Source organism: Oncorhynchus nerka, linkage group LG1, assembly GCF_034236695.1.
Source record: "Oncorhynchus nerka isolate Pitt River linkage group LG1, Oner_Uvic_2.0, whole genome shotgun sequence".
In the NCBI taxonomy this organism is placed as follows: domain Eukaryota; kingdom Metazoa; phylum Chordata; class Actinopteri; order Salmoniformes; family Salmonidae; genus Oncorhynchus; species Oncorhynchus nerka.
The window spans coordinates 44,328,721-44,340,374 of NC_088396.1; the positions used below are offsets into that span (position 1 = coordinate 44,328,721).

The window sequence follows — 11,654 nt, forward strand, 5'->3', positions numbered from 1 at the left end:
ATCCTCTAGCATGACCGGTTTGTCGGTGGGTCAGTCATGGTGTGGGGTGGCATTTCTTTGGGGGGCCGCACAGCCCTCCATGTGCTCGCCAGAGGTAGCCTGACTGCCATTAGGTACAGAGATGAGATCCTCAGACCCCTTGTGAGACCATATGCTGGTGCGGTTGGCCCTGGGTTCCTCCTAATGCTAGACCTCATGTGACTGGAGTGTGTCAGCAGTTCCTGCAAGAGGAAGGCATTGATGTTATGGACTGGCCCGCCCGTTGCCCAGACCTGAATCCAATTGAGCACATCTGGGACATCATGTCTCGCTCCATCCACCAACGCCATGTTGCACCACAGACTGTCCAGGAGTTGGCGGATGCTTTAGTCCAGGTCTGGGAGGAGATCCCTCAGGAGACCATCCACCACCTCATCAGGAGCATGCCCAGGCGTTGTAGGGAGCTCATACAGTAACGTGGAGGCCACACACACTACGGAGCCTCATTTTGACTTGTTTTAAGGACATTACATCAAAGTTGGATCAGCCTGTAGTGTGGTTTTCCACTTTAATTTTGAGTGTGACTACAAATCCAGACATCCATGGGTTGAAAAATGTGATTTCCATTGATAATTTTTGTGTGATTTTGTTGTCAGCACATTCAACTATGTAAAGAAAAAAGTATTTAATAAGAATATTTCATTAATTCGGATCTAGGATGTGTTATTTTAGTGTTCCCTTTATTTTTTTGAGCAGTGTGTGTATATATATATATATATTAGAAAAAGTTTAACTAGGCAAGTCCGTTAAGAACAAATTCTTATTTACAATGACTGCCTAGGAACAGCGGGTTAACTGCCTTGTTCAGGGGCAGAACGACAGATTTTTACCCTGTCTGCTCGGGGATTCAATCTAGCAACCTTTCGGTTACTGGTCCAATGCTCTAACCATTAGGAAAAATAAAACATGATTAATTAATGATTACTTTTCAACATTGCCTGCTCCCGAGCGTTCTCACTACTTTAAAAAAACTGAATATTGTAGGGCTTCCCTCATGCCCCTTTTCAAGGCGGTGCTGCCTGTTACGCGAATGCAGTAAGCTAAGGTAAGTTGCTAGCTAGCATTAAACTTATCTTATAAAAAACAATCAATCAATCATAATCACTAGTTAACTACACATGGTTGATGATATTACTAGTTTATCTAGCGTGTCCTGCGTTGCATATATTCGATGCGGTGCGTATATATATTTTTAAACCTGAATATTTAGCTAAAATAAATCCAGCTTAGCAGGCAATATTAACCAGGTGAAATTGTGTCACTTCTCTTGCGTTCATTGCACGCAGAGTCAGTGTATATGCAACAGTTTGGGCCGCCTAATTTTACATAATTATGAAATAACATTGAAGGTTGTGCAATGTAACAGGAATATTTAGACTTATGCATGCCACCCGTTAGATAAAATACAGAACGGTTCCGTATTTCACTGAAAGAATACAAGTATTGTTTTCGAGATGATAGTTTCCGGATTCGGCCATATTAATGACCTAAGGCTCGTATTTCTGTGTGTTATCATGTTATAACTAAGTCTATGATTTGATAGAGCAGTCTGACTGGCTAGCTAGTTAGCGGGGTGCGCGCTAATAGCGTTTAAAACGTCACTCGCTCTGAGACTTGGAGTAGTTGTTCCCCTTGCTCTGCAAGGGCCGCGGCTTATGTGGAGCGATGGGTAACGCTGCTTCGAGGGTGGCTGTTGTCGTTGTGTTCCTGGTTCGAGCCCAAGTAGGAGCGAGGAGTGGGATGGAAGCTATACTGTTACACTGGTAATACTAAAGTGCCTATAAGAACATCCAATAGTCAAAGGTTAATGAAATACAAATGGTAGAGAGAGAAATAGTCCTATAATTCCTACAACCTAAAACCTCTTACATGGGAATATTGAAGACTCATGTTAAAAGGAACCACCAGCTTTCATATGTTCTCATGTTCTGAGCAAGGAACTTAAACGTTAGCTTTCTTACATGGCACATATTGCACTTTTACTTTCTTCTTCAACACTGTTTTTGCATTATTTAAACCAAATTGAACATGTTTCATTATTTATGAGGCTAAATTGATTTTATTGATGTATTATATTAAGTATTGTTGTAATTGTCATTATTGCAAATAAAAAATAAATAAATAAAAATTGTCCGATTAATCAGTATCGGCTTTTTTGGGGGGTCTTCCAATAATCAGTATCAGCGTTGAAAAATCATAATCGGCCGACGTCTAGCTCGAACCACCCATTTTATAATTCCCTACATTTTTTTATGCTCCTATAAGGGAGCATTACGGACCGTAGGTTAGGCTTTTTGACCATTACAGGTACACTGGACAACACAGCAGCTTTTTGGCATGTTTTACTACTTCTGTATAAAAACTATATATAACTCGAATTGGACAAAAGTTGTCTCTTTTACAATGAGGGTCAATGGGAAAACGTTTCCCCCCAATTTGTGGGTGTGGTCGAGGACAACTCATTATTATGTAAATATCAACTCGGAGTATAGAAGAACATGGAGTGAGCACCTCTCCCTCCTTGCGTTTCAGCCATGAAAGATTCTCCCATAAATTGAATTGATTTTCCTGTGATGTTCTATAATTGGATAGGACTCCACATCCATTATTATGGGATTTATGAAACATGGGAAGTAATGAGTGGTCCGGCGGGATGTAAACTCAGCAAAAAAAATAAATGTCCCCTGTCAACTGCGTTTATTTTCGCAAACTTAAAATGTGTAAATATTTGTATGAACATAACAAGAGTCAACAACTGAGAAAATAAAGTTCCACAGACATGTGACTAACAAATGTCCATCCTCCGTCTCCCTGTAGCTCTGTCTTTGGCGTCTCACAGTACGGACATTGCAATTTATTGCCCTGGCCACATCTGCAGTCCGCATGCCTCCTTGCAGCATGCCTAAGGCACGTTCACACAAATTTAGCAGGGACCCTGGGCATTTTTCTTTTGGTGTTTTTCAGAGTCTGTAGAAAGGACTCTTTAGTGTCCCAAGTTTTCATAACTGTGACCTTAATTGCCTACCATCTGTAAGCTGTTAGTGTCTTAACGACCATTCCACAGGCAAGTGCATGTTCATTAATTGTCTATGGTTCATTGAACAAGCATGGGAAACAGTATTTAAACCCTTTACAATGAAGATCTGTGAAGTTATTTGGATTTTTACAAATTATCTTTGAAAGACAGGGTTCTGAAAAAGGGACGTTTCTTTTTTTGCTAAGTTTATTATTGTGCTATGACAGCTCAAACCGACACCCATATAGTGGACTTCTAGTAAATAGACCGACCCCGTACATTCATTATTTGTCTTATTTCATTATTCCATTAACGTGCAGTAGTTTATAAAGAATGGCCAGACCAGCTAGCCGACCTACCAAAACACCTTGCTAACCTAACGCAGTTGGCATAGAAAGATGAGATCCTACTTCGGTATATTTTTCTTACGACTCATCATAGGCTACTAGAACGTAAACACATTCTAAGGGTTCTGATTGGTCAAAGAAACCGATGGGTTGGACCAGAGACAAAAGGGTTGGGCCAAAGTGGCGTTTACTAAATGAATCATTGGATTTGATACTCTGATTGGTTAGAGACGATCCAATCGCTGATGACCTTGTTTTGTACAACACCCCAGACGCTGCGTTTTAACGTTCAGAAACGTCAATAATCATCGCTGTCATAAAGGTTTTCGAAAACATATGCTGATATGCCCCTTATCTTTCATATCAGCTAGAAATAATCTTTCAAATAAAAAATGATGCACTCACTGCAGCAGTTCTGCACAGATCCACAAGCTGTGTGTGTGCCTTCAGTTGAAGAACTACACTTCCTCCCCAGTTACCTTTACATGCTGACCACACCGCCCGCATTGCGTGCACGAGCATCGCAAAATAAACGTATTATTCAATAACTTCATCTGAACTGCTCGGCTACGAGCTTCTGCATAACCATCAAGCATTTTAGATGCTTGTACTGCAAGTCCCACTTCTCCCATCTCATTGTTTTACTTCTTTTTTAAAAACTAGGCATGTCAGTTAAGCACAAATTCTTATTTACAATGACAGCCTAGGAACAGTGGGTTAACTGCCTTATTCAGGGGCAGAACGGCAGATTTTTACCTTGTCAGCTCGGGGATTTGATCTAGCAGCCTTTCGGTTACTGGCCCAATGCTCTATCCACTAAGCTACCTGCATATAACCATGCGAGTGATTGAAGGGTGAAGCTGGGCCACACAGTCCATTTGTTGGTGGTAATGCACCTTAAAGTTGGTTGCCAACTGCCATATAAAATCCACAGAATAAGAAGAATGAACAAGGAGAAAAATGAACTAGGATTCCCCTTTTTATCTGTGGATTAATGGTCAGAGTAGAGCACAAACGATTTTGTATGACTCAACATGGGGTCAAAAGTCTATAAAGATCCAGCTAATCCAGTCGGTTTTGATATTTTAACATGGATGTCATGAAAGCTTTTGGTACGGATACACAAAATCAACACGGGCATGATGGCGCACACAGACGCATGCGGGGAGCAGGTTTGGTCAGCATGTTACACACAGGTGTTCAGAGCAAGCTATATAGCCAATTAGCACAGGTGGCCGCCTATGTCTTCCCTTGTGGGGACATTAACCTTGTGTTTTATTATTATTATTTTTGGCTGATGTTTCCAAAAACGGGTGCAAGCGTCACTCTCTTAACAAAACTCCCCTGGTCAGAAGATACTATTGTCAATAGGCGCTAAAGCAGTTCGCTTTCATGAATGGGGGAGCAACAGACCAGACACTAATATATAACATTACTTACAACTGAAATGGAAAGGAAAACCACAGGAAACAAATAACGGATCACTTGATGCAACATGGTCATTTTTTGTCCTTACCTTTACCCCCCCCCCCCCCCCCCCTTGAAAATAAGGTTTTGACAGCGGAGCAATACTCTATTCTCTCTCACAAATTAATATCTACTAAGATGTCATTCTCTGTCCTATGGGATGTTTGCTGGTGGCCTATGCAGAGGTCTGATTAACATTGCAAACAGACCAGATGCTGAACAGGCATCTAAACCCATGCGAACATCTGCAAAACTAATATTCTGGTATTAGGCATTATAGTACAAAAAATAATACTGTTACGGATTGCCATCACTATCCACTATATAGGATGGAAACAATTAGGCCAGGTGCATTATTACTGTGCCATAGCCGCACTCCTCTGAATACAGCAGAAGTAGTTAACGTTACATATTGATGACATTATGTCGTGTGCGCGTGAGGTAGACAGCACGCGCACTATTTTGAAAACCATGCACGTTGTCGGGTGCTGATTTGACTGGCAAAATAATCTGCGTAGATCACTAACTGTTAGGGTAAATAACTTTCTTGCGAACTAGAAAGTATGTAAATTGCAGCTGATAATTGGCCTCTAGGGATAGCATGCTATCTAGCTGGCTACCTAGCCTTACTTAAGCTTCCTACTGGTGGCTAGTTACGCGTACGAGCCTGCTGCTATTGACGATGCCATAACAAACACAGCAAGAGCAATTTCACAGCCAAGCGACACGGATGGTGAAGATAGCTACAACAGTAGTCCTGTATGATACTAATATATAATTTTATTTTACACAGAATTTGATGTTACTAGTCGCTAGCTAGCTATTTAGCTAGCCAGCTAGAGTTGCCTATAAATGTTTTCTTAAATGTGTAAACTAATATAGCACTCTTACCTTTATAGCTTCCCATTTCAGAAGACAAAAAACACGACACGGAGAATTTAGTTCAATAACAACATGAACCGAAGCCCTTCTTTGCAGAAATGTCAGTCGAGCCAGGGCCAAAATTGAGACAGACACCAGGCAGAGGTCTGTTGCTGAGAGGCTTGAGAGTCAGAAATAAGGTTTAGCATATCCAAAATACCATGCCCTCCATTTCAACAGTTCACATTTTGCTTTTCAGGATTATATGTAGAGAAATGTAAAAATAAAAAAGAAGAAGAGGTTCAGGTTGGCTTTTTCTTTGAAAAATCTACATTAAAGCGCTCCCACGTACAAGTGCCACTGCTAGATTTCTCTCGAGCTTGTTGGGAATAGAAAGATGGGAGAGATGGATTGCGCATGCGCCACAGCTGGAGCCTGGAAAATCTGTCCCAGCATGCAACAGAATGTAAAAAGAACGCAAGGTTTAGAAAGGGAGACATGTTGAAACATTCTAGTATCTTCAAAATTATTGTGGTGGATGCATGCCATAATGCAGGCATATTCTGATTATTTCATATATTGTGATTATTTTATGTGTTTATAGTACACTACTGACGGACATTCTTCATAATGCATCCATTGAATGTATTTCATTTGAAGGATTTCCCCCACAACTTTCATAGATAGTGTAAATAATGTGTATACATTTGGATTTTTGTCATCTAGCAGACTTACAGTTAATAAATGCATTCAGGACGACTTTGCGCACAAAAAACGGTCCAACTCCGCCCCTTTCTCATTTTTCGAACATAAATGGAGTGTGCCTTTCTTTGGTGGTTGTCGGTGTGTCATTCTGGTCATGCGTGCCTTGGCAAATTCGTTAACTGAACAAGCCACTTTAGCCAGCCAGTAATGTTGCTTTAAGACAAATGGGAACGAAAGAAAAAACGAGGTCAAATCATGTTGTCAGTGATATTCAGACCGGAAAGTCGGAGCTCTAGAAATATTGTCGACTTGGAATTCGGAGTTGGAGGACCTTTCAAAAACGATTTTTCCCAGTCTGAGCTATTTTGATTATTTTCCGGAGTTCCGAGTTGTCTTGAACCCACTGAAATCGGGGATTTACGAGTTCCGAGTTGTTTTGAACGCGGCATAACTCACCCAGAATGTGTTTTGTCGGAAGTTATAGAAATAGGCAAAAAATAGCACTTCTGTAGCCAAATGTCTTTTTCATAAATGTTTGTTTTTAAGCATTAAATTACCTGGTATGATGGTGCATTGATCAGTTAGTTATACAGTTTTTAAAAAGTCAACCTTTAAGATAGTGAGGTGATAAAACCATATCATAGTTATAGTAAGTACATTGTTCCTCAATAAAGAAGTTAATGCTAGTAGGCAAAGAAAAGTGCACACGTTGTATTTATTTACTATACATACATATTAAGTGTATCAAGCCTTACTGCAGCATCAGGATCATGCCTCCATCCCATAGTGTGAGAAAGGGAATCTGAGATGCAATGGGCTTTGCTGCCACCTAGTGAACAGATGGAACTCTCCAGCTCCCTGTTGTGCTGAAATCTACAGTAAGACATCTTGCTCCCAGACAAGTTAAACAACTTCTTTGCTTGCGTTGAGGATAATATAGTGACACTGACACAGCCGCTACCAAAGCCTGTGGGCTCTCCTTCACCATGGGCAACATGAGTAAAACATTTAAACTTGCAAGGTCCTCGCAAGTCTGCCGGCCCAGACGGCATCCCCCTAGCTGCGTCCTCAGAGCATGCGCAGACCAGCTGGCTGGTGTGTTTACGGACATATTCAATCAATCCCTATCCCAGTCTGCTGTGCCCACATGCTTCAAGAGGGCCACCATTGTTCCTGTTCCCAAAAAGCTAAGATAACTGAACTAAATGACTATCGCCCAGTAGCACTCACTTCTGTCATCATGAAGTGCTTTGAGAGACTAGTCAAAGATCATATCACCTCAACCCTACCTGATACCGTAGATCCACTCCAATTTGGTTACCGCTGCAATAGATCCACAGACTACGCAATCGCCATCACACAGCCCAATCCCATCTGGACAAGAGGAATACTTATGTAAGAATGCTGTTCATTGACAATAGCTCAGCATTTAACACCATAGTGTCCTCCAAACTCGTCATTAAGCTCGAGACCTTGGGTCTCGACCCCGCCCTGTGCAACTGGTCCAGGATTTTCTGACGGGCCGCCCCCAAATGGTGAGGGTAGAAAACATCTCCACCCGCTGATCCTCAACACTGGGGCCCCACATGGGTGCATTCTCAGCCCTCTCCTGTACTCCCTGTTCACCCATGACTGCGTGGCCATGCACACCTCCAACTCAATCATCAAGTTTGCAGACGACACTACAGTGGTAGGCTTGATTACCAACAATGACGAGATGGCCTACAGGGAGGTTGTGAGGGCCCTCGGAGTGTGGTGTCAGGAAAATAACCTCTCACTCAACGTCAACAAAACTAAGGAGATGATCGTGGACTTCAGGAAACAGCAGAGGGTGCATCCCCCCCATCCACATCGACGGGACAGTAGTGGAAAAGGTGGAAAGTTAAGTTCTTCAGCATACACATTACGGCCAAACTGAAATGATCCAAACACACAGACAGAGTGGTGAAGAAGGCACAACAGCGCCTCTTTAACCTCCAAGGCTGAAGAAATGTGTCTTGTCACCTAAAACACTCAAAAAGCTCATCAAGGACAACAACTACCCGAGCCACTGCCTGTTCACCCCGCTATCATCCAGAAGGTAAGGTCAGGACAGGTGTATCAAAGCTGGGACCGAGAGACTGAAAAACAGCGTCTATCTCAAGGCCATCAGACTGGTAAACAGCCATCACTTACAAAGAGTGGCTGCTGCAAACTTAGACTCAAATCTCTGGTCACTCCAGTACATTTAATAAAAGGTATCACTAGTCACTTTAAATAACGGCACCTTAATAATGTCTACATATCCTACATTACTCATCTCATATGTACATTACTCATCTCATATGTACAGTTGAAGTTGAAAGTTTACATACACCTTAGCCAAATACATTTGAACTCAGTTTCACAATTCCTGACATTTAACCCTAGTAAAAAATCCCTGTTTTAGGTCAGTTAGGATCACCACTTTATTTTAAGAATGTGAAATGTAAGAATAATAGTAGAGACAATGATTTATTTCAGATTTTCTTTCTTTCATCACCTTCCCAGTGGGTCTGAAGTTTACATACACTCAATTAGTATTTGGTAGCATTGCCTTTAAATTGTTTAACTTGGGTCAAACGTTTCAGGTAGCCTTCCACAATAGCTTCCCACAATAAGTTGGGTGAATGAGTCAGTGTAACTGAGTCAGGTTTGTAGGCCTCCTTGCTCGCACACACTTTTTCAGTTCTGCCCACACATTTTCTAAAGGCTTGAGGTCAGGGCTTTGTGATGGCCACTCCAATACCTTAACTTTGTTGTCCTTAAGCCATTTTGCCACAACTTTGGAAGTATGCTTGGGGTCATTGTTCATTTGGAAGACCCATTTGCGACTAAGCTTGAACTTCCTGACTGATGTCTTGAGATGTTGCTTCAATATATCCACATAATATTCCTGCCTCATGATGCCATCTATTTTGTGAAGTGCACCAGTCTCTCCTGCAGCAAAGCACCCCCACAACATGATGCTGCCACCCCCGTACTTCAAGGTTGGGATGGTGTTCTTCAGCTTGCAAGCCTCCCCTTTTTTCCACCAAACATAATGATGGTCATTATGGCCAAACAGTTATATTTTTGTTTCATCAGACCAGAGGACATTTCTCCAAAATGTACAATCTTTGTCCCCATGTGCAGTTGCATACCGTAGTCTGGCTTTTATATGGCGGTTTTGGAGCAGTGGCTTCTTCCTTGCTGAGTAGGATTTCGATGTAGGATTTATTTTACTGTGGATATAGATAATTTTGTACCTGTTTCCTCCAGCATCTTCACAAGGTCCTATGTTGTTGTTCTGGGATTGATTTGCACTTCTCACCAAAGTACGTTCATCTCTAGGAGACAGGACGCGTCTCCTTCCTGAGAGGTATGACGGCTGCGTGGTCCCATGGTGTTTAAACTTGCGTACTATTGTTTGTACAGATGAACATGGGTGTTTGGAAATTGCTCCCAAGGATGAACCAGACTTGTGGAGGTCTACAAATTTTTTTTCTGAAGTCTTGGCTGATTTCTTTAGATTTTCCCATGATGTCAAGCAAGTTTGAAGGTAGGCCTTGAAATACATCCACAGGTACACCTCCAATTGACTCAATTTATGTAAATTAGCCTGTCAGAAGCTTTTAAAGCCATGACATCATTTTCTGGAACTTTTCAAGCTGTTTAAAGGCACAGTCAACTTAGTGTATGTAAATTTCTGACCCACTGAAATTGTGATATAACGAATTAAGTGAAATAATCTGTCTGTAAACAATTGTTGGGAAAATTACTTAGGACATCTACTTTGTGCATGACACAACAGACTTGCCAAAACTATAGTTTGTTAACAAGAAATTTGTGGACTCCAAGTGTATGTAAACTTCCGACTTCAACTGTAAATAGTGTATTCTATACCATCTACTGCATCTTGCCTATGCTGCACGGCCATCGCTCATCCATATATTTATATGTACATATTCTTATTCATCCCTTTACATTTGTGTGTATACGGTAGTTGTTGTGAATTTGTTATATTGTTAGATATTACTGCACTGTCAGAACTAGAAGCACAAGCATTTCGCTACACTCGCATTAACATCTGCTAACCATGTGTATGTGACCAATAAAATTTGATTTACTGTACTTCAGCATTGCATCCGAAATTCTTCCAGACAGAGATGAGGGACTGCATGAATCGGTCCAATTCTCAAAATCTACAGTGCCTTGCGAAAGTATTCGGCCCCCTTGAACTTTGCGACCTTTTGCCACATTTCAGGCTTCAAACATAAAGATATAAAACTGTATTGTTTTGTGAAGAATCAACAACAAGTGGGACACAATCATGAAGTGGAACGACATTTATTGGATATTTCAAACTTTTTTAACAAATCAAAAACTGAAAAATTGGGCGTGCAAAATTATTCAGCCCCTTTACTTTCAGTGCAGCAAACTCTCTCCAGAAGTTCAGTGAGGATCTCTGAATGATCCAATGTTGACCTAAATGACTAATGATGATAAATACAATCCACCTGTGTGTAATCAAGTCTCCGTATAAATGCACCTGCACTGTGATAGTCTCAGAGGTCCGTTAAAAGCGCAGAGAGCATCATGAAGAACAAGGAACACACCAGGCAGGTCCGAGATACTGTTGTGAAGAAGTTTAAAGCCGGATTTGGATACAAAAAGATTTCCCAAGCTTTAAACATCCCAAGGAGCACTGTGCAAGCGATAATATTGAAATGGAAGGAGTATCAGACCACTGCAAATCTACCAAGACCTGGCCGTCCCTCTAAACGTTCAGCTCATACAAGGAGAAGACTGATCAGAGATGCAGCCAAGAGGCCCATGATCACTCTGGATGAACTGCAGAGATCTACAGCTGAGGTGGGAGACTCTGTCCATAGGACAACAATCAGTCGTATATTGCACAAATCTGGCCTTTATGGAAGAGTGGCAAGAAGAAAGCCATTTCTTAAAGATATCCATAAAAAGTGTCGTTTAAAGTTTGCCACAAGCCACCTGGGAGACACACCAAACATGTGGAAGAAGGTGCTCTGGTCAGATGAAACCAAAATTGAACTTTTTGGCAACAATGCAAAACGTTATGTTTGGCGTAAAAGCAACACAGCTCATCACCCTGAACACACCGTCCCCACTGTCAAACATGGTGGTGGCAGCATCATGGTTTGGGCCTGCTTTTCTTCAGCAGGGACAGGGAAGATGGTTAAAAT

At 41.5% G+C, this 11,654-nt stretch overlaps 1 protein-coding gene across 6 annotated transcripts in view; it reads right to left on the minus strand.

Annotated features, from left to right (window-relative positions):
• LOC115130344 (methyl-CpG-binding domain protein 5-like) overlaps nucleotides 1-6,110 on the minus strand; it is a 50,093-nt gene extending 43,983 nt beyond the window's left edge. For all 6 annotated transcript variants that reach the window (XR_010464012.1, XR_010464013.1, XR_003863759.2 and 3 more), the window contains exon 1: nucleotides 5,761-6,110. The gene's annotated coding sequence lies outside the window, so the exon portion shown is untranslated. The remainder of the gene's footprint in view (nucleotides 1-5,760) is intronic.
• Between the last annotated feature and the right edge of the window lie 5,544 nt (nucleotides 6,111-11,654).